The 19,072-nt window shown below is 42.7% G+C and overlaps 1 long non-coding RNA gene across 2 annotated transcripts in view; it reads right to left on the reverse strand.

Moving 5' to 3' along the window:
* LOC143435102 (uncharacterized) overlaps positions 1-19,072 on the reverse strand; it is a 50,819-nt gene that overhangs the window by 18,092 nt on the left and 13,655 nt on the right. For both annotated transcript variants that reach the window (XR_013105102.1, XR_013105103.1), the window contains exons 2-4: positions 10,289-10,385; positions 3,322-4,733; positions 2,265-2,349 (exon numbers count right to left, since the gene is read on the reverse strand). This is a non-coding gene — a long non-coding RNA (uncharacterized LOC143435102). The remainder of the gene's footprint in view (positions 1-2,264; positions 2,350-3,321; positions 4,734-10,288; positions 10,386-19,072) is intronic.

A 19,072-nucleotide genomic window follows, 5' to 3' on the forward strand; every position in this document is an offset into this window, starting at 1 on the left:
TCCGCCCCCCTCATCCCACCAGACTTCCTGTTTAGCCCTTATTTTAGTCCTTTGAACAAATGTCCAACAAGGCAAAGATGCCAGCTGGACACAGGATGGAAACAGTGTTGGTGAGGGTCAGACTGGCTCTGGGTAAGAAGTCTTGCTGAGTCACCCTGCTCCTCAACTGCAGACCTGTGGATTTAGATGAGAGAGTGTGTAGTGGCTTGGGAAGAGGATGGTTGGCTGGGACAGGGCTGGGTGACCATAAATCCCCCTCAGCCACATTCATTTTATATCCAAATGAGTGACTTAACTTCTCTGACCTCATCATCTCTAATGGAAGAAAACCTCCATTAGTTATTAGGAACATTATCTGGCCCACGTGAAAGACTGAACACAGTGGCCAACAAATGGAGCTTATACTAAATGTTGCTATTAGAAGGTGGTAGATTGAGTGGTAAGGTGAAAAAGGAGGTGTTTATACTTACACCTTTAACTGGAATATTCCTAGAGTATTCTAGGCCAACTACCATGACTCCAGGATGGATTCAGAACCTTATCTTCCATACAGAATTGTCCCAGGGTCACCTAGAAATATATTCTTTTGGTACCTTGTTACAATGTGACCCAATTGGGCATGACTCAGATCCAAGCCTTCCCCCAGGAATGTTCTTACCACCCCTCATGTGATCTTTCCAAACAGACTCTTGTCTCAAGTGACAGTTTGGGAGACAACCAGTTAAATCCACCTTGGGCATCCTTAAAATACGCAGACCTGATTTCAGTCTGCAGAAGGAGATAGGGGCCAATCCCTTATCTTTGATCCTTTTAAGGTCGAATGATAAATGTGATTAACCAACCTAAGGCTGGGTAATGACACTCAACTGAAGTGGTCTGTCTGTCCGTCCGAGCATTCCTCTGGGAGCCTTGTCTACCACCCAGGGGCCAGACCCTGCAACTAAAGTCCTAAGGACAGGGTACAATCAATGTTCGAGAAGTGCAGTTCTCCCCAGGAGAATCCTGGTGACATTTTTCTGACACAGAGCAGCTTTCCTTTAATGGCTCTGTATGACTCTGATTTACACTTATAAATGGTGGTCTAAAGCTTTACCCTAAGACTTACTTCAGGGAAGCAGAAGGAAAGAGAAGACATGATTTTAATTCAGAATACTTGTGGATAGATAATTAGTGAGCAATACAGAGTGATCTTTATTAAATTGTCTCAGGAGAACATAGATTTTGACAAAATTGTGCCTGGCAAATGATTCAAGGCAACGTATATCATGATCCTTGTATGGTTCACCCCAGGCACAACAAGAACCCCATTATTTCCCGTTAAACCTGACAAGTGAGGATGGCTAAATGAAGGCCTAAGGAGCTAGAGAGATGACGCAGTGCATGTAAGCACTTCCTGCTCTTCTAGAGTACAGACTTCTGTTCCCAGCCTCCACTTTGAGCAACCCACAACTCTCTGGAACTCCAGCTCCAGGGAGACTCAAAGAATTTGGTCTCTGAGGACACCTATTATTACATGTACATACCCAGTCCCCCACATAAAATAAAAATAAATCTTAAAAACAAAAACAAAGCACTTGATATTGAGGGGTATGTGGGGTTTGCATATGTCATTTGTTGGCTTGTTTGTTTTGAGTGTCTGGTGGAGATTTGTACAAAGGTCATGGGAAACAGAGCAAATAAAGGGAAGAGCTTCCCTTATCTGCTTGGGGGAGGCAAATATGAACGGAGCTGAATGGATATAAACCCATCCTCATCAGAAGATGAACAGGCAATAAGATACAAATCTGGAGGTTAATACCATGAATGCACAGATTATAACACCACTGACTTGTCTCAGGGCCCATTCAAGATCACTTAATCATTACTAGTTTGTCTGCATCCTTCCTGCTTTCTCCTCTATTAAGATGGTATTTGAGCTTCTAGATCTCACTGGGCTCAGAGGTCTTCACTTGTCTTTTCTATGACAACCCTGTACACACAATATATTAGCATGCCGTCTATCCTGTTACTATGTTTGCTGTTGGTATATTTCACAGACTCAGTTATAAAGCTTTGAAATGATTGAAAGAAAGTCTTCCATCCACACAGATACTATTATGGAAAAGTCAATTATCTAATATGCCAAATGCACAGGTCCTATTCCATAACAGATGATAGAGATTTGAGGCATAGTTTTTGTTCTTTCTTATTAACTCCTAACACAATGTCACGCCCTTAGGAAAGGTTCCAAGACTGGTGGCAGCCAACAGTGATAATTTTCTCACCTGCTATACACTCTTCAACCACCCAAAGGAATGTTTCTGCTATTATAAGTTCCATCCAGGGTCTTGGTGTTCGGGAACACTTTTCCTATAGAGTAAATATTTCAAAAGACATGAAAAAATATCAGCATGAAAAAACATCCTTATTTAGCTACTTTTGGTTTCTGCAGTCAGCAGGAGTTGAACCTTGGAAGACATAGCTGTGTGAGCCAGAATGAACGATCAAGAGAGAAGAGGCAGAGAGAAAGAAGTGGGGGAAACAAAGACAGACAGACAGACAGACAGACAGACAGACAGACAGAGTGATAGAGAGAGAGAGAGAGAGAGAGAGAGAGAGAGAGAGAGAGAGAGAGAGCTAGCTCAAGTGTGTCAGACAGAGAAGGGATCTCAGCTGAGAAATTTTGTAAGGACTTTGCTTCCAACAAAAAACACTTGCCCTCCCCCCAGCACACAGGGCTGGCCTTGATGTGTCTGGAGTTTTTAGATTTCAGACTGTCAGTCCTCATTCACTTGGATAAATAGGGGATCACAGACAGGGGTTTTTTTTATCTGGCTATAAAAAATCTTTAATTCTGGTATGGCACTGGGAAGACTAAGGGACTATGACGAGGGCTGGGTTTCTTGTTCAAGGAGGGCAGCACAATTTTTTGTGTCACTTCACCTTTGTTAAAAGGTCTTAGCTAGACCTTTTCCTGAAATACAGAAGCTCTTTGAAAAAAATCTTATAGGGTGTTTTTTTTTTTTTTTGTTTTTTTTTTGTTTTTTTTTGTTTTTTTCTGTACCAGGCACTTACTGGAGAGAGCTCTTGGCAACTGTGGCGACAGGTGAGTCACCAGAGCAGGTTCCAGTTGGTTCGTCCACCCCATGAAGGCAGTGGTTTACATTCACACTCTTCTATTTTCAGCAGGACGTGCTTGGTGTCAGGGTTTCCTGTCATGTGGCTTGAGCATAGTCTGTTTTTGACATCTGCTCTTCCCAGCCTGGTCTACCTTGGGCCTGTCAAAGTACCTCTGCAACACTACCAAGCCATGGTGTTAGAAAGGGGAGGGCTCACACCTACTTGATCCTTTTCTTTGTTGCATTGCCAAGATCTTCACCAGCAGGTGCTTGGACGAAAGGCTGGCAAGAAGGCTTCTTCCTGAGTGTCACGGAGGGCCCATCCGTGGGAGTTTCATTTTGTTTTGCTCTTATGGGGGTTCATGCCTTTCTGTTCTTTTTTTCTGTTAATGGCAGGCACAACATGGTGTGCTCTTATGATTCACAGTGTGGGACAGACATAGAATGGAAGTATCTATTAGAGAGATACAGGATCCTCAGTCTCCTGTGACCTACTGAGCTCTACTTTACACTTCAACAAGACCCAGGGGGATGTTTATGATCTGTGAGGTTAGTAATCACCAAGCTAAGCCACCACCCAGTTTTGTGTGAACCTAATCATACAGCTCCAGAAGGAGCATCTAAGATCTGCAAGCTGGAGTAGCCAGAGTGCTGACATGTCATCCTGACTCTCCTGGGGCAGAGGAAAAAAGGCTCTCCTACCATAACTCCTCCACCTGGCCTGCCACCCAACTTGCACATTCAAATAATTTAGCATCAGACAAATCATTTAATGCCATGCCACTTGCCTTACACGCCATTATGAGTCCAACTTCCTGCCAGGTGCCCTGGACACCCAGCAGACTCTATGCAAGAACACACAGGATAAAGCTTAGACTCATTTATGGAATCATCGCAGATGCCTAGAAGCCTGTGTTATTTAAATGACTCACCGACAGAAGCAGCACAGAGGGTTAAAGTGGTACCAACTCTCCGATCAGAAAACATGAAGGAGGGTGAAAAAAAAAAAAAAGGTAGAAGAATGTAGCATGGGAGCTGGAAAGGGATGCAGCCATGGATGGTTGCCTTTCCTTTCTAAAAAGTGAAGATTTCATTCCCTTTTCCATTTCAACTGTCTCTCATTTGTCGGCCATTACTCCCATTTTCTCAATTGTCTTCCCAATCCACATTCTGTTTATGAGACACCTTCTCTCCCAAGCTCAGAAGCTCAAGCTGCATTGTGTGGGGGAGGGCACAGATCTGGCTACTTTCTCTTGAGGGAACAGTGGAAAGAAGGCCTTGGCATTGTTCGGATGAGCTAAGAATTCCAAATTTTGGCTCCCTGTTTTGCAGGAAGACTAAGAAGAGACACTATGTGCTGTGCAGAAGCCTCAGCCATTTGAAAGAAAGTGAAATAATAAGCCCAGGGATGACCTTGTAAGGAGCTAAGTTTGTGTGCTGCTCATCTTAGTGATCTGCCCATCGCCAGCAGCAGTGACCCAAGACTATGCAGATATTGATGCTGAACAGAGGTGAACTTTGACTTCTAACCTCTAACTCTAGCTCAAATTTGAGTGGTAGTATAGGGTATGTGTGGTGGTGGGATGGTGGGGTGGTGGGAATGGAGACAAATCCTCAGCTTCATTCCTTTGGCATCTATGAAAAGATAGAGATGAGAAAAATTCTTCTATAAGTGACTAGTCTGGTTAAAAATGGCTGAATAGCCTCCTCCTTCATCATAATCAAAGATGAACTCCATGGCTATCATAGACATTTTTTTTTTTTTTGGCAATGCAGGTGAAATTATCATCCCAAGGAGCTTATATTCTGGAGACCTGGAGTAATACATTCTCTGTATTATTATTATACTAGATTGGGCAAAACATCACAGGGAAAACAGTATGGCCTTTATAAAGGGTAGCACTATCTACTTCCTGACAGCGCAGTTCTTTCTCAGACCAGATTTTTGTTCATGAGGATTTAAGTCCACCTATAATCAAGAGATGAAATCCCAACGTCTGATTGGCTTTGTACCACAAATCCTCTCTGTCACCAATCCCACAGTAGCAGAGGGAATGGAGGCCCTGCAGGACGTGCTGTCAGAAGCTAAGTCTCACAAACCGTGGGGGATGGGAGAGCATGAGAGAAGAGGGAACACAACTGTGTTAGTCAATGTTTGCCTTGTTGTGATAAAACGCAAATTAAAACAAATTAAAAGCAGAAAAGCTTATATGCTTATGTTGAACCATGGTTTCAGGAGAGGTTTTGGTGTCTGGTTTTGGGCCTAAGACAAAGGCAAAACTGACAGAGAATACTGGCTGACAAAGAAAGGCCGCCCCAGTTCATCTGTCCGTCCGTCTGTCCGTCTTTCCTTCCTTCCTTCCTTCCTTCCTTCCTTCCTTCCTTCCTTTCTTTCTTTTCTTTTCTTTTCTCCTTCTGTCTTCCTTCCTTTCTTTTTGTGGTAGGCTTCAATTTCTGAAAATTTAATTCTTAAAGACAAATTTGAAGCAGAAAATAGAAAATTCCCATATGACATTTAATATACATTTTTCTTATTATTTACACCTTATATTAGTGATGTGCCTGTCATAATTGACAAGCCAGTATAGAAAATCTAGTCATTAATGTTCATAGTTTATACTAGAGTCTACCATTTGCGTTGGATGGATCTATAGATCCTGACAGAAACATAAGCTCATGTCTCCATCCTCACAGGGTACTGAATAATTCTGTCTTAGACATGTTTTGTGTTCTGTTCATTCATTTCTCTCTTTCCCCAAATCCCTATGAACTATGGACTTTTCTAGAATGGCAAAGATGGAAGTGCATAGCATGTGGTATTTTCAGCTAGGTTTTCTACAGTTAGCAAAATGCAATTATATTTCTTCTGTTTTATATGGCTTTACAGCTCACTTCTTTTTATTGCCAACTAGTATTCTGTTGTGTATCTAGAGTGCAGTATATTTACCTGTACTTGTCTAAATTAATCCTCCAAAGTTCATGAGGAAACTCTAAGCTGTGATTAAATCACAGAAGCTGTCCTAGTGACTGGATTAATGTTACTGTGGAAGGGGTAGCTTTATAAAGAGAAGTGTGGCATCCTTCCTCCCTGACCCTACCTCATGCCATCTTGACATCTTGCCTCCTCCCTCCCCCACTTTATATCATAAAATCATAAAACAAGAAGGCACTTGATCTTTCTGTTTCCTAGATTCCAGATAAACAAAGTTCTTTACACATGTCCCGGTCTGTAGTACTCTGGTCCAGTGGGACAAAACAGACGACAATACTATCCACTAGCATATTAGAAGACACTCTCTTCTTAGATTTGTCCTCAGGACTATTTTTGACTTCCACTTAGCATCGTTATAGGGCAGCCATAACTGTAGTCCTTTTTATGGTAGCATATTCAGCATAGAAATGATAGAGTTCAGAATGTGTTTGGTCAACACTGGTGGTGTATCTGTGCTAACTCACCTGTTATCCTGGCCTCTCAAGCCAATAGACTGCACTTCTAAGATACCATGTTTAGATTTTCACAATATACTGACGGCTCAGACTAAGAGTAGCTTTTCTCATATTTCAAGAAATGGTGAGTCAGGCACAACCCAAGTTTGAAGTAAATACCTTCAGGAATGGGTGGGTGTTGTGTCATTATCCATAAAATGAAACTGAAGATGTAATAGTAACCCAGCAATCCTCAGCTGCAAATCAATGGTCCTGATCACATGTGGTCAGTGCCAGAGAAGGTTAAACAGAGTCAGAGATGGTTAGGCTGTGTTGCAGGCAGTGCATGGTTGAATTTATCGATCTTTAAAATGTATACAAGCGGCCCTCTCAGGCATGATGTGTTATTTTAATTTATAATCACCCTCTTCCCACCACATGGCTCCTTTGTGGGAGTAAGCTTCTGCCAGGCATTCTATGGGTGTGCATATTCGGGCTATAATGGGATTGGTCTAGGAGGATCCATGAATTGAATTGAGTTAGTATACTACAAAGGAAAGATTTGGTCTCACCGAGTATGGCTAGATCAGTAACAATTAAATTAAATTTACATGCAATACTAGGCCATAATTTATATCCTGTTTGTGAAAGAAAGTCTATTTTTATAGCATGAGAATATGAAGGGAAACAGAGTTTTATCTTTTCTGAGTCCCATTTTCTAGTATAACCCAACGTGGCTTCAAACTCACAACAATCCTCCCCACTCAGTCTCCTAGGTACTAGGATTAAAACACCACCACACATCAGTTGGTGTGTCCCTTTAGTCTCAGCACTTGGGAGCCAAAGGCAAGCAGATCTCTGAATTTGAGGCCAGCCTGGTCTACAGAGCCAGTTCCAGGACAACCAAAGCTCTGTCCTGAGATCCTTTCTCAAAAACTCAAACACAACCCAAAATCTACCACATTTATGTCATATTTTCTTTCTTCTTTGAACGCTGTTCCAGTCTTCACTCTGAGATCCACAGCTACCCCAAAGTCCTTGAGAATGCATAGACAATTAGAGTGTAAATTTAATGCAATCCTACTCCTTGGACACATGCATTGGTTCGGAGATAGAGCAGAGCACTGAACAGGGCAAAGGCAGATATATAAGAATTCAAACAAAAAGTCTTCCTTGTTCTTCAGGAGAAGCTTCTGGAAGAAGCATCATCCTGGGTAAAAATGATGAGCTGGACTGTCACCAGTCTATGATATTCTTTGTTAATAGAATAACAAGAATCCAGCAACAACCACCTAATTCCTTAAAGGAAAGATCTGGTTTGCTGTTACCACTGCTAACGCCAGTCAGAGAACTCAGCAAAGATATCACTGTACCCATTCTGCATAGTTTTCTGTCAACCTAACATAAGCTAAAGTCATCTTGGAGGAGGGAATGTGTATTTTTAAAATGTTTCTACAAATTGGGGCTATATGCATGCAAGCCTATGGTGCATTTTCTTAATTGGTGATTAATAGGAAGGGCCCAGCCCATTGTGACGGGTGCCATCCCTGAACTAGTGGTCCTGGGAGTAAGCCAATAAACAGCACCCATCCATGGCCTCTACATTAGCTCCTGCTTCCAGGTTCTTGTCCTGTTTGAATTCCTGTCCTGACTTCCTTCAATGATGGACTACAATGTGCAAACATGAGCCAAAGAAACCCTTTTCTCCCTTCATGTCTTTGGTCATGGCGTTTTATTACAGCAATAGTTAACCCTGACTAAGACAGTACCTATGTGCTGGCTATACTGCTCCTGTGCAGGCTATGGCTCTGGTACCTAGGTAAAGAGCTCTGGGGATACAGTCAAAAACTTGGGGATTTTAGATCTCATGGGAATGACTATGATAAATTCTAGGTATAGGACGGTTTAGTAGACAGACTTTCCTATACTGCAGTGCCCTCCCAGGTAGGAGTGGGACAACACAGTGGCTCACAAAACCTTTCTGAAGCCTGTCTGCTCTATTTCTTTTTTCCTTTTTTCCATCCCCTCTCTACTTCATTCTTTCTCTTTGTCTCTCTCTGTCTCTGTCTCTCTGTCTCTCTCCACATGTGTGCACAGATGTTCTTTGAGATAGGGTCTACCTTGTTCTTTCTGGGTATTTGCTGGGTCCTGTGACTCATTGATTTGATTAGGTTGGCTACCCAGCAAGCTCCAGAGATCTGCCTGACTTTTCTTCCTCACTATTGGTATTACAGATGCGTATCAGCCTATCTGTTACATAGATGCTGGCCCCCAAACTCATGGGACAGCACTTTACCAACTGAAAGATCCACTCAGCCCCTCATTCTTCCACCTCCTTTTACATTTCAAATCACAATCAAATACATGTAAGGGTTTCTACAAAGGCTTGCTTTACACTCTGAGAACTAAGGCAGGTAGGAGGAGAGCATCTCATGAATTGTTGGCATGTCTCATGACCAGGGAAGCAAGGCAAATATGAAGTCATTCTGTGAAAATGAAGCACATATTACAAGTCACTTCATGGACATGGGAGCCCCCCCCCCCCAACCCCTGAACTATAATTTAGTTAAGTAGAGGGTCCTTATGCAAGCTTTCTGTGTTTGGCAGATGAATAGATTATCACTGACCTCCAATATTGTCATTTGTATTTGCAAATTCTGTGCACCTCTCATAGCCTTATACTAAGTTGCATCTTTGCACTTAAGTTACCGTGGGAGCTTCTGACACCTTCTGCCTGTCGCCCTAGCTGATACCTATTTATTCTTTCAGCCCAGATGAAGTACTTTGAGAAATCCTTGTTGGAAGTTTTGTGCTTTTCAACTAATTAAATGACCAAAACCAGTTAAAAAGTAAAGGCTGCATCTATAGCCATACATGCGCTGCAGTACACTTCTACTTTAACTTAAAAATACACACTCATACAATGCCCTTCAATAATTCTTGAAGTTTTCTCAAATTCAAGCCAAACAATGCCCTTAATAAGAATAGTTTAAGAATTAATCTTTGCCAAGCCAGCTTTCCTCTAGATGATGGATCTGTTAGTTAATCATTCTGAAGCCAGGATTAGAGCACAGTCAACAGTTTAATAAACTATTCACTTCCTACAGTGCTGAGCACATTCATGGGTTTTTTGCTCTTATACCATAAACAGGACTATAAATTGTATTAGTAATTGTTTTTGAAACGGACGTCAAGACTTCCGCTCTACATTGGAGATTTGAGCCTGCACATTAGCTGTTCCTTTCCCTCCAAGTTCCTATTGAAATGACCAAAACATGTGAATGTGATGAAAGATATTCTGAAAAAAAAAATGGTAAAGAATTCTGTTCATAGGAGAATACCTGGGAGAATTTAGCCTAAAATAAACATATCGTGGCCCACAAAGTGAGACGTGCATCTTTAGGTGCACACTTCTGTATTAACCCACCTTCAGTGTCTTTCCTTTTTCACTTCAGCTAAAGGCATTCTGGGACTGGGGGGAGAGCTGAGCACACCCACGAGCATTCATGTACATCATTTCAACATTTTGAACACGTGTTCCCTAACTTTTAGGTGATCGTGTCAAGTATTGTGTCTGCCGCCTTTCACTGCATTTAAACATGTTTAGGAATGTATTCATTAAACTCAGCATGCTCAGCAATGTGTCCATCCTAAAGTGCTTCCTATGAATACATATAGGCTCCCTTAACAAAAATTTCCCATGTTCCCTTTGTCCTGGGAAGGGATTGTATTGCAAATAATGCCAGTGCTGCTGCCCACCTTACCATTAATCATAGTGATGGTTACTCTTTCTTCAACTCTTAGCTCCTGATCCTGCTGCTTTAGCTTTCACTCACGGGCCTGGGAACCCATTGTGGTCATCTGCAAGAGGAACAGACACATGGAAGAACTGACTATCCCAACAGCACTAGACTAGAGTTAACTAGTACAAAGTGTTAGTATTCTGTCTAAACTCCACCTCCACAGTTACCTGGCAACAGCCAGGTATGCTCCTCCCCACAATTACCTGGCAACTGCCAGGTAGGCCTGATCCACTATAAAAGGGGCTGCTTGCCCCCTCCTCACTCTCTTACTCTCTCTCTTACCCTCTTGCCTCTCTGCCCCCCCCCCCCCATGGTTATGGTGGCCTCTACTTCTCTTCTCTCTTATCCTTCCACCTTCTTCTCCCCACCTTTGCCCTATCTCCTGAATAAACCTCCTCCCCCTTGGAACCCTGTGGTCTGGAGTGGTCTGTTCTGACCTGCAGTGGGACTTCTTAAAAGAACTAACATTTGGTGCTGTGACTCTGCCACTGATCAGAGAAACCATCCTCATGGTCCCAGGAAAGATTTCTTGAGCTCAGAGCTAACTCTTTCCTTCCCTGACCCTCATTCTAGAGCTCCTCTTGGGTGAGACACTTTCCCTCTCCTCTTCAGACAGTTTCTTTCTTGCAGCTGAATACCCCAGGCCAGGCCTGGACAGACTGTTCTCTCTCTCAGGAGCACTGGCTCTAAGCTCTAGTCCCTAGCCTGTCTTCCCCCAGGGGTCAGTCCTCCGCCTGCTAGTGTAGGTCTCTTCCCCTCCTCCGTCATTTGCAGCCAACTGTGACCATTTAGTTCAGCTGGTTTGCCTGAAAAGCAGCTGGTCCGGGACCCTGCTTGCTCCCTTCCCCTCTGGTCCTTAGCTCTGTGTCTACTCCTTACATTCTGCCAGGGACCCTCTCTGAGATTTGCTTCCCCACGTGTGCAACCATCCGCACAAAGGGCTTGGCTGCCAGCACACTCGAGGGAGACTCGCTATCTCCCTCTCTGCCTGGGACCTGTAAAGTGAGTGCCAAAGGCACTAGAAAAAGTGACTTCCGGCTGCAATGGGAAGTCCTGCCCTACTGCCACAGCGGACCCAACCTGCAACAACTATGCCCTCAGCTGCGGGCCCATAGCCCCAACCTTCCAGCCATTTGATCGTATGCCACTATTGCCAGCTTTCTTATTCTGGTCCTAGCCAAATGTTTCTTTGCTAATACAAAAATGTACTTTTCTCTACCTACAGAACCTGCCAAAGTTACTTAAGACTCTTTCCTATCCTGTCTTAGTACATTTTTACTACTGCTATTAAATTCTATTCAGTTACAATTAATCCTTATGGCTCTCAATCTTGTCAGAAGTCTGCTAATAATATATTTAAGTTTGTAGCCGACAGAATTCCCAAAGCCTCTAACAGTTGACCCAAGATGGTTTCAGAAGACTTGGACACCTAGAAGATACAGCCTGGATTGTATGCGATGATATTGTCACTAATGTAGTGGACAAAACTGGATGCCCTGAGTCAAATGACTTGGCTAAACCAAGGTAAGTCATTTCTCATGTCACACGTATCCATTCCACAGAGAAAGAGCCCTGCTTCTTCTGCGCTTGGAAGCCAAACTGACTTCACTAAAGAGACTATGGAGACCACGGGAACTGTTGGCTAGTGAATTCTGTCATTTTTTGAAGAAATATATAACTGGTAGATTATTGTTTACTCTTACAGACTTCTGACTACATTGACAGCTAAGCTTTCACAGATATTATCTGTTACTTCATTACCTAAACTCAGTTGCCATCAATTAAATGCTTCATATTTCCTCTTCTTGCTATGCCTCTGTCCTAATATTATCTGAGTTCCTATAAACTTGCCTACCCCTAATAAAACATTCCACTATACAATCCAACAAAGGTTCATCTTAAAGACTGCTTGTGTTATTAACTCATGCTGTTATCTCTTTTGTAAACTTACAAGCTACAGGAAACCCACTCAGATCTACCTTTCACAGACCAAATAGATGCCATCTGGATAAGTATATCTGCCTAAAGTTCCCACTTACTACCTATTCCAAAGGGTGGGATCCCTCTGGGTTTCAAATGTACATCTTAGAAAAATTTTTCTTTCCCCCAAATGTACTTAATCTTATTCCCTACATCTTGTCAAGTCCAGGCACATCCAGAACAACTCCAGAGAAGCATTCTCCAGATGCTCCATCTCCTGTCACATACACAGCTGCTTCTACTGGACCTGCTCCTTCTGACCTATCCTCAGATGGCACCATAGACCCTGGATAGCAGGAAACAGCCAACTCTCCTAAGACAGGAAAAAACACCCCCATACCCATTCTTCTATGTTCCCCCTAGAGACATGTTGCCCCCAGTGCCAGCAGGAAGTAGCCAGATATCACGATGACCCTATTCCTGCTTCACCGTCACCTCTTTCTAATTTTTCTTTTTTAATTAAACCAAAACGGGGGAATGTTAGTATTCTATCTAAACTCCACCTTCACAGTTACCTGGCAACAGCCAGGTAGGCCTGATCCACTATAAAAGGGGCTGCTTGCCCCCTCCTCACTCTCTTACTCTTAATCTCTTACTCTTAATCTCTTACTCTCTCTCTCTCTCTCTCTCTCTCTCTCTCTCTCTCTCTCTCTCTCTTTTACCCTCTTGCCTCTCTGTTCCCTCCCCCCCCCCCACATACTCATGGCTGGCCTCTACTTCTCTTCTCTCTTATCCTTCCACCTTCTTCTTCCCACATTTGCCCTATCTCCTGAATAAACCTCTTCCCCCTTGGAACTGTGTGGTCTGGAGTGGTCTGTTCTTAACTGCGGTCGGACTTCTTAAAACAACTAACACAAGGAGAACCCCCACTTAACTTGAGCAGACTGACCAGGATCATGACGTGTTCTAGTGCATTAGGGGTTCAGGCAGTGGAGCCGTTGGTGCCTACAACCCAAAGTCTTTGTTGATTCTGGTTTCTATTTGTGTTATCTTATCCCTGGGAGGAAGAGATGGTAGCCTACATAACCACAGTAAACACAGGGGGAAAAAATGAATCACAAGCAAGAAGAAAAGAACAGCAAAGTCTGCAGAGGTGACGAGAACCTGACCCCTCCAGTTGAATTCACTTCCTGTGGCCATTGTTAGGCACTGGAAAACAATTTCCAGTCATTTGCCAGAGTCTGCAGAACAATTTCTCCCCATCAGAAAACAGTTTGAGCTTGGCTTATTGTACAGAGAAGGCAAAGCCATACTAGATCTGCAGCTGCCAGGGACAAAATGGATCCCTTTTGCCATCCAAAGGTTAAGGCAATAGGTTCTAAGGCACTGATTGAAGTTTATTGATTTTCAATTGATGAAGAACTGACAACATCAGGTGGTAAAATTACATCCCTCAACTCAGAGAATATTGTCTCTCATCCCAGACTCATTCTTGAGATTGACACATGGGCTTCTTTTCTGGTAATCATTTGTTACATTTTTTTTTTCAATCTGGACACTAAATTGGTACATAGCAATAATATGAGGGTAATTATAGGAGTCGGAAGGACCTTGCAGAAGCCTGGATGTGTTAAGAATCAGGCTGTTCTTACTTCTGAATCAGCCTTAGTTCTCTCAAGAGGAAAGTGCGTACCCAAGAGTTGGATTCAATTCAATTAAAAGAATGTGTATGTGGTTTTTCTGTGAGGCAAGGCATAGTGCAGAAGGTCGCAGGAATGAGGGCCTCTTTCTCTCTTTCCCTCCCATTTCCTCCCATTTAAATACCTCTTCATTAATTCTGCAAAATCCACCAGAGAATTCTCTGCTCCCAGGGGTCCAGCCTTTCTCACTTCAGTTGAAAACAGCACTTCCCAACAGATGATTAAGTTTTATTTCCCCTTGCTGCTGGGGGTGGAGGTGAGGAAGGAGGAGTCGTTCCTCTGAACTGGTTTCTCAAGTTGCTTCTTCCATATTCATGAGCCAACCTTTTCCCATTTCTCCTCAAGATGTTCTATAGCAGAACATTCATTAAAATGTACCTTACAATAAAAAAGCCTGAGCCTTTGACCTCTGAAACTCACTGTTCTTACCTGTACAATGGGATTAATAATTCATCCGCCGTGGGGTTATAAAAATAACTGATAAGATAACAAGGATGAGAACGTGGTTTTAAGATCACAGCAACTTCAGGGCACAGAGACAGAGAGAACTCCTAAGGGAGCTCAGACTGAAATTCTAATGTCACCATATACAGCACGATTCTGGCAGATCTTTTAAACCTTCATTTTCATAGACTTCCTTATTGGTAAATGTAGATATAAGATTAAGTTCTACCTAATGGATACATTAGTGCAGATTATGTTGTTGTTATCATCAATCCAGCATGCCCTTGTCATACAGAGGAGGTTTTCTGTGTTGTCCATAAAACAGCTATCAGTATGTGCAATGGTCCATATGGAAAGGATACAGAGTGTGGGAGGAAATGCAGGCCAACGGAGAATTTATCTGTTTTCCTTGGGGCCTGCCGCAAATGGAAAAAGCTCAGGTGAAGTCTAGGAATTAAGAAAAACTGGAGGACTGAATGGACTGGAAGTGCCCACAGCACCAACTATACAGCATAAAGGAGGGACAAGCTATTTCCTGCTGTAGTTTAGGGTCTTGCTTTGCCATTCCACGTTCCTGATCTCCAATCTCAATGAAATCACCATAAAGAAATGAACAAGATTCTCATGGTTCCAAAAAGGCATCCCAGTTGTCGAATGTTCGGCTGTCCACAGGATGATGTTGGGTGAGCTGGATGATGAAACGGTACAAAGAGCCACTGGATGTTCTGCTCAGGGCAAGACTGTCAAGGATTTTAAGAACTAATAAGATCTTTACCCTTTACCCTCTCATTCATAATTAGCCATATATAGGGCTATGAGACAAACAATTATCAAGTATGGTGGTATACACAAACAATTCTAGTATTTGGGAGCTGGAGGAAATAGTTTCACTAGGTCAACACCAGCCTGAGTCTTTTCCAGAACAAAAAAGTAATAAAATCCATTAAACCAACCAACCAACCAACCAACAAACAAACATCTTCCACCCTCCCCGCCCCCCTACCCCAAACAACCCCAGCTATGTTGAACTGAACTGAATTCATTTTAGGTTTACAACTTCTAAGTTTCAGGATGAATTCTTCAAAGCTATATTCAGAACAGTCTACCTCTGGTCTGGCCTCTGTGCTGCTAGCATACCCTCCACTGCCTGGAGGATGTCTAAGCAATCCCACCTCACACTGTCTGCCATGGCAACCATGCTTGTCATCTCTCCAGTTCTGAGAGGAGGTCCTTAAGCAATCCCTAGGCAGCCTTATCTCCTCTTATTCTGAAAGCTGTTAGGCCTCTGCTAAGACAGAGGAACTGGAATATGTTCTGCATGGGAGAAATAAAACAGAACGGGTTCTGTTGGGGCCTAAACTGAGGTTTCATCACAGTTTGAAAGGATGGACCCTGCCAGCCTTGATTCAACTCCAATGAAATCTGAGTGTGGAGGTGAGGAGCCCAGGAATTAGAGGGCCAAACACCTGGTTTACATCCTGGCTGGCTGTTTCATCTTGCAGGCTCTCAATGTTCCTCATGAAAATGGGTATCATGGGAATATTTGTAAAGAGTACCTTCAGGCATGGAGAGTGGCACAGTGGGGGTTCAGAGCAAGCATGGGACACATGGAGCTTTGGTGTCTAATGAAGCTAGCTCCTGTGACCTTCAGAGATGCTCACTTCTTTCACTTACCAATAACTCTGCTTTGCATAGAGCAAATTCTGGCTGAACACTTACTACCACAGAGTGTGTCACCCGGGTCACTTGTCTACCTTTCTGTAAGGTGTCATCAATTGTATCAAAGGTTGACCAGGGAAGCAGACCAATATGACATATGATGGGCTATCCATTAAGGAATCATGGACATTCAGAAATCCTATGTCAGGCATCTCCAAACTGGAGAATCGGAGAATCCAATAGAACAACTCCATGTAAATCTGGGAACCACAGAACCAGAAAGTCCATAGTGCTGGCTCCATCTGAGAACTAAGACCCAAGTGGAGGGGGGAGAGATCCTTTAATTTTATATGTCTTGGCCCATAGTGGGTTGGGTAGTGCTGGTATACAATGCGGATGGTCCTTCCCCCTCAATTAACTCGACTAAGGGATTAAGCAGCCAACATGCTTAATCTGTAAGACTAACAGATCTGGTTTGATCTGAGGTTCTAGAGACCACCTAGCTTTCCTAGGCCAGGTAATTGAGGAAAAGAGATAAAGCTGCCCCGGAGGCTTGTAAGCAAGACTTTCTGAGGGAATCCACTGTGTGTGTAGAGAATTGTTTGAAAGGAAAACACTCTACTTTGACTTGTAGGAAAGGGGCAGTTTTGCATCTGTAGCTTTTATTTTGTCTGAAGAATTTAAAAAGATAGAAAGTTTACAGGACTCAGAAAAGATCTACCAGCATTTAGATTTATTTAATCGTAATTGCAGTCATGGGGCCACATAATGACTCTGCATAAATGAATCTAGAAGAGTCTATAGCCAGGCCAGGGACATGTCTAGCTCTTACTCTACCTCTCAAGGCTAGGGACTTTACAAGCAAAACTCAGAGTAGCATGTAGCCTGTGATGCCCTGTATTTAGCTTAATACTTCCTTTAACACTGTCCCTGGCTTGATATTCTTAATTTGTTTTTAAAGGAGACCTGAATTCTCACTTTGCACCCGGTCCTAGAGATGCTGTAGCTGGTTCTGGTCCCAGCTCCTCACCCAGTGTTTTCTGTAGACTGAATAGGTGGTTACTTATTATTGGAGGAGTAAAGTTTATTAATAATTATATAACAAATTCCTCGATTCTTCATTAACAGCATTTGAATGTATTCTTAGCACCAAGTAAGAAAATCTGCACAAAGACAACACTAAGTCTAAAACTTATACTTAAATGTTAAGAGAGTGAATTTGAGGCCTTTGCTCCAGCTTCCAGAGCAGTGGTTTTCAACTTTTTCCCTAAGGTTGTGTGACCTTTTAATAGTTCCTCATGTTGTAGTGACCCCAACCATAAGATTATTTCAGTTGCTACTTCATAATTGTAATTTCGCTACTATATAAATCATAGTGTAAATATCTGGTGTTTTCAGATGGTCCTAGGCAACCCCTGTGAAAGGTCATGACTCACAGGTTGAGAGCCACTGACTGCTCTAGGTGATACATACCCCACCCTACATTACCCCCCTCTAAACAGGAACAGCTTACAAACTCTCCTCTTGCCTCATAGTGACAGCTTCTATTATTGAAAAACCTCACAGGAATAACAGGTCAAAAGTGTTGGGTACAGACTCCTGCCAACGCAATGTGCTACCGTTACTGAGGCTGCTACTATTTCACCCTGTGAAAATTAATATTCAGATCTTATTCAAATGAAGCTCTCAGAGGAAACTGCTCTGTATATAACAATTGATTTTTCTAGAGAACACTACTAGTTACAGGATATTTACTCCTGTTTGTAGTTTGGGGGCCTGGGGATATAAATAAACTATATTTAGGGAGAGAGAACTAAAAAGCGGGGCAGTGTGCTGAACTGTAATCAGGAGGTTGATGATAAAATCGTTAGAAAGAAATAAAGCAGAATCCAGCTAAGAGTCCAATCAATACGCTGAGAAGAGGTATCCTAGAGCATAGAATCAGGTGAGGTTGGATAGTGAGACGAGGTAATGTATTAAGCGTCATCTTCCACCCAAGGATCAGTAGTAAGTTGAACAAAGCATTCCTGTTTGTGAACAAGGTTATGGCAGTGATGTTGTGTGATACTGATGATTTACAACAAAGGAAAATAGGAAAAAAAAAAAAGGTAGCATCTTTCTTTTCTGCATGTTCTTTCTTGCATCTATCTGTAGGCCTTCATCCCTGACACTTCCTAGGATCCTCTCTGGGATCCCGGCAGCAGCTGAAAGCTTTCAGACAACAGGCTTGCTAAGGCTCACCAGCAACCACATCTGTAGTGACTACAGAATAAACACAGCCAGGAATAGAAAGGGCCAGACAGGAAGGGCAAGGAGTCTAGGTTGTAGTAGCTAATTAAAGAATTACTTTGGATTAAAATGTGATCACAGGATTTGCACCAAAGATTGCAGCAATGGCAAGACTTACTTCTGCTGTACTGTAGCCATTTACTCCTAAAGGAGAGTTTTGTGGGGAATGGTCAGAAGTGGGAAGCTGTGCTCTCTAGGCAGAATTCCAGAATATAATCCATCTTTTGGTAAAAACCATGAACACAAGTGACATAGAAGACATAAAGAACAACCACATACATCACGATACTACATGCCTTGGAGTTGAACATTGGCAGACCAAAGCCACCATTCTCTATAACTGACATTAAGAAACAATCCTTGAGGAGGGACCTTGTGCTTGGCTTATAAAGAGTACAAATGGGATTGCACAGGAGAGGGTTACACAAAGACAAGGACAAAAGGACTGGAACTGGAAGTGGGCCAGACCAGGGCCAAGAGGCTTTTGAAGCCACAGCTTGCCTGGGGTTTTCACTAATTCAACTGTTAATAGCTAAACTGTGTTATTTTATTTGTAGCATGTTGGTGGTATTTAGGTTAACAGTTCTAATGTACTGCATGTGGTTTGCATCCCAGCACAGAAAACAACTCAAAACTTAATATTAGACATTCGTGTCCTAAAGTTTCTTGGCTACTCCTACCACAGGAAAACTTACACTGGCCAGCTTCTCTCCCCAGTCCCACCTGTTCCTTG

This window comes from Arvicanthis niloticus, chromosome 19 (assembly GCF_011762505.2).
Source record: "Arvicanthis niloticus isolate mArvNil1 chromosome 19, mArvNil1.pat.X, whole genome shotgun sequence".
Classification (NCBI taxonomy): domain Eukaryota; kingdom Metazoa; phylum Chordata; class Mammalia; order Rodentia; family Muridae; genus Arvicanthis; species Arvicanthis niloticus.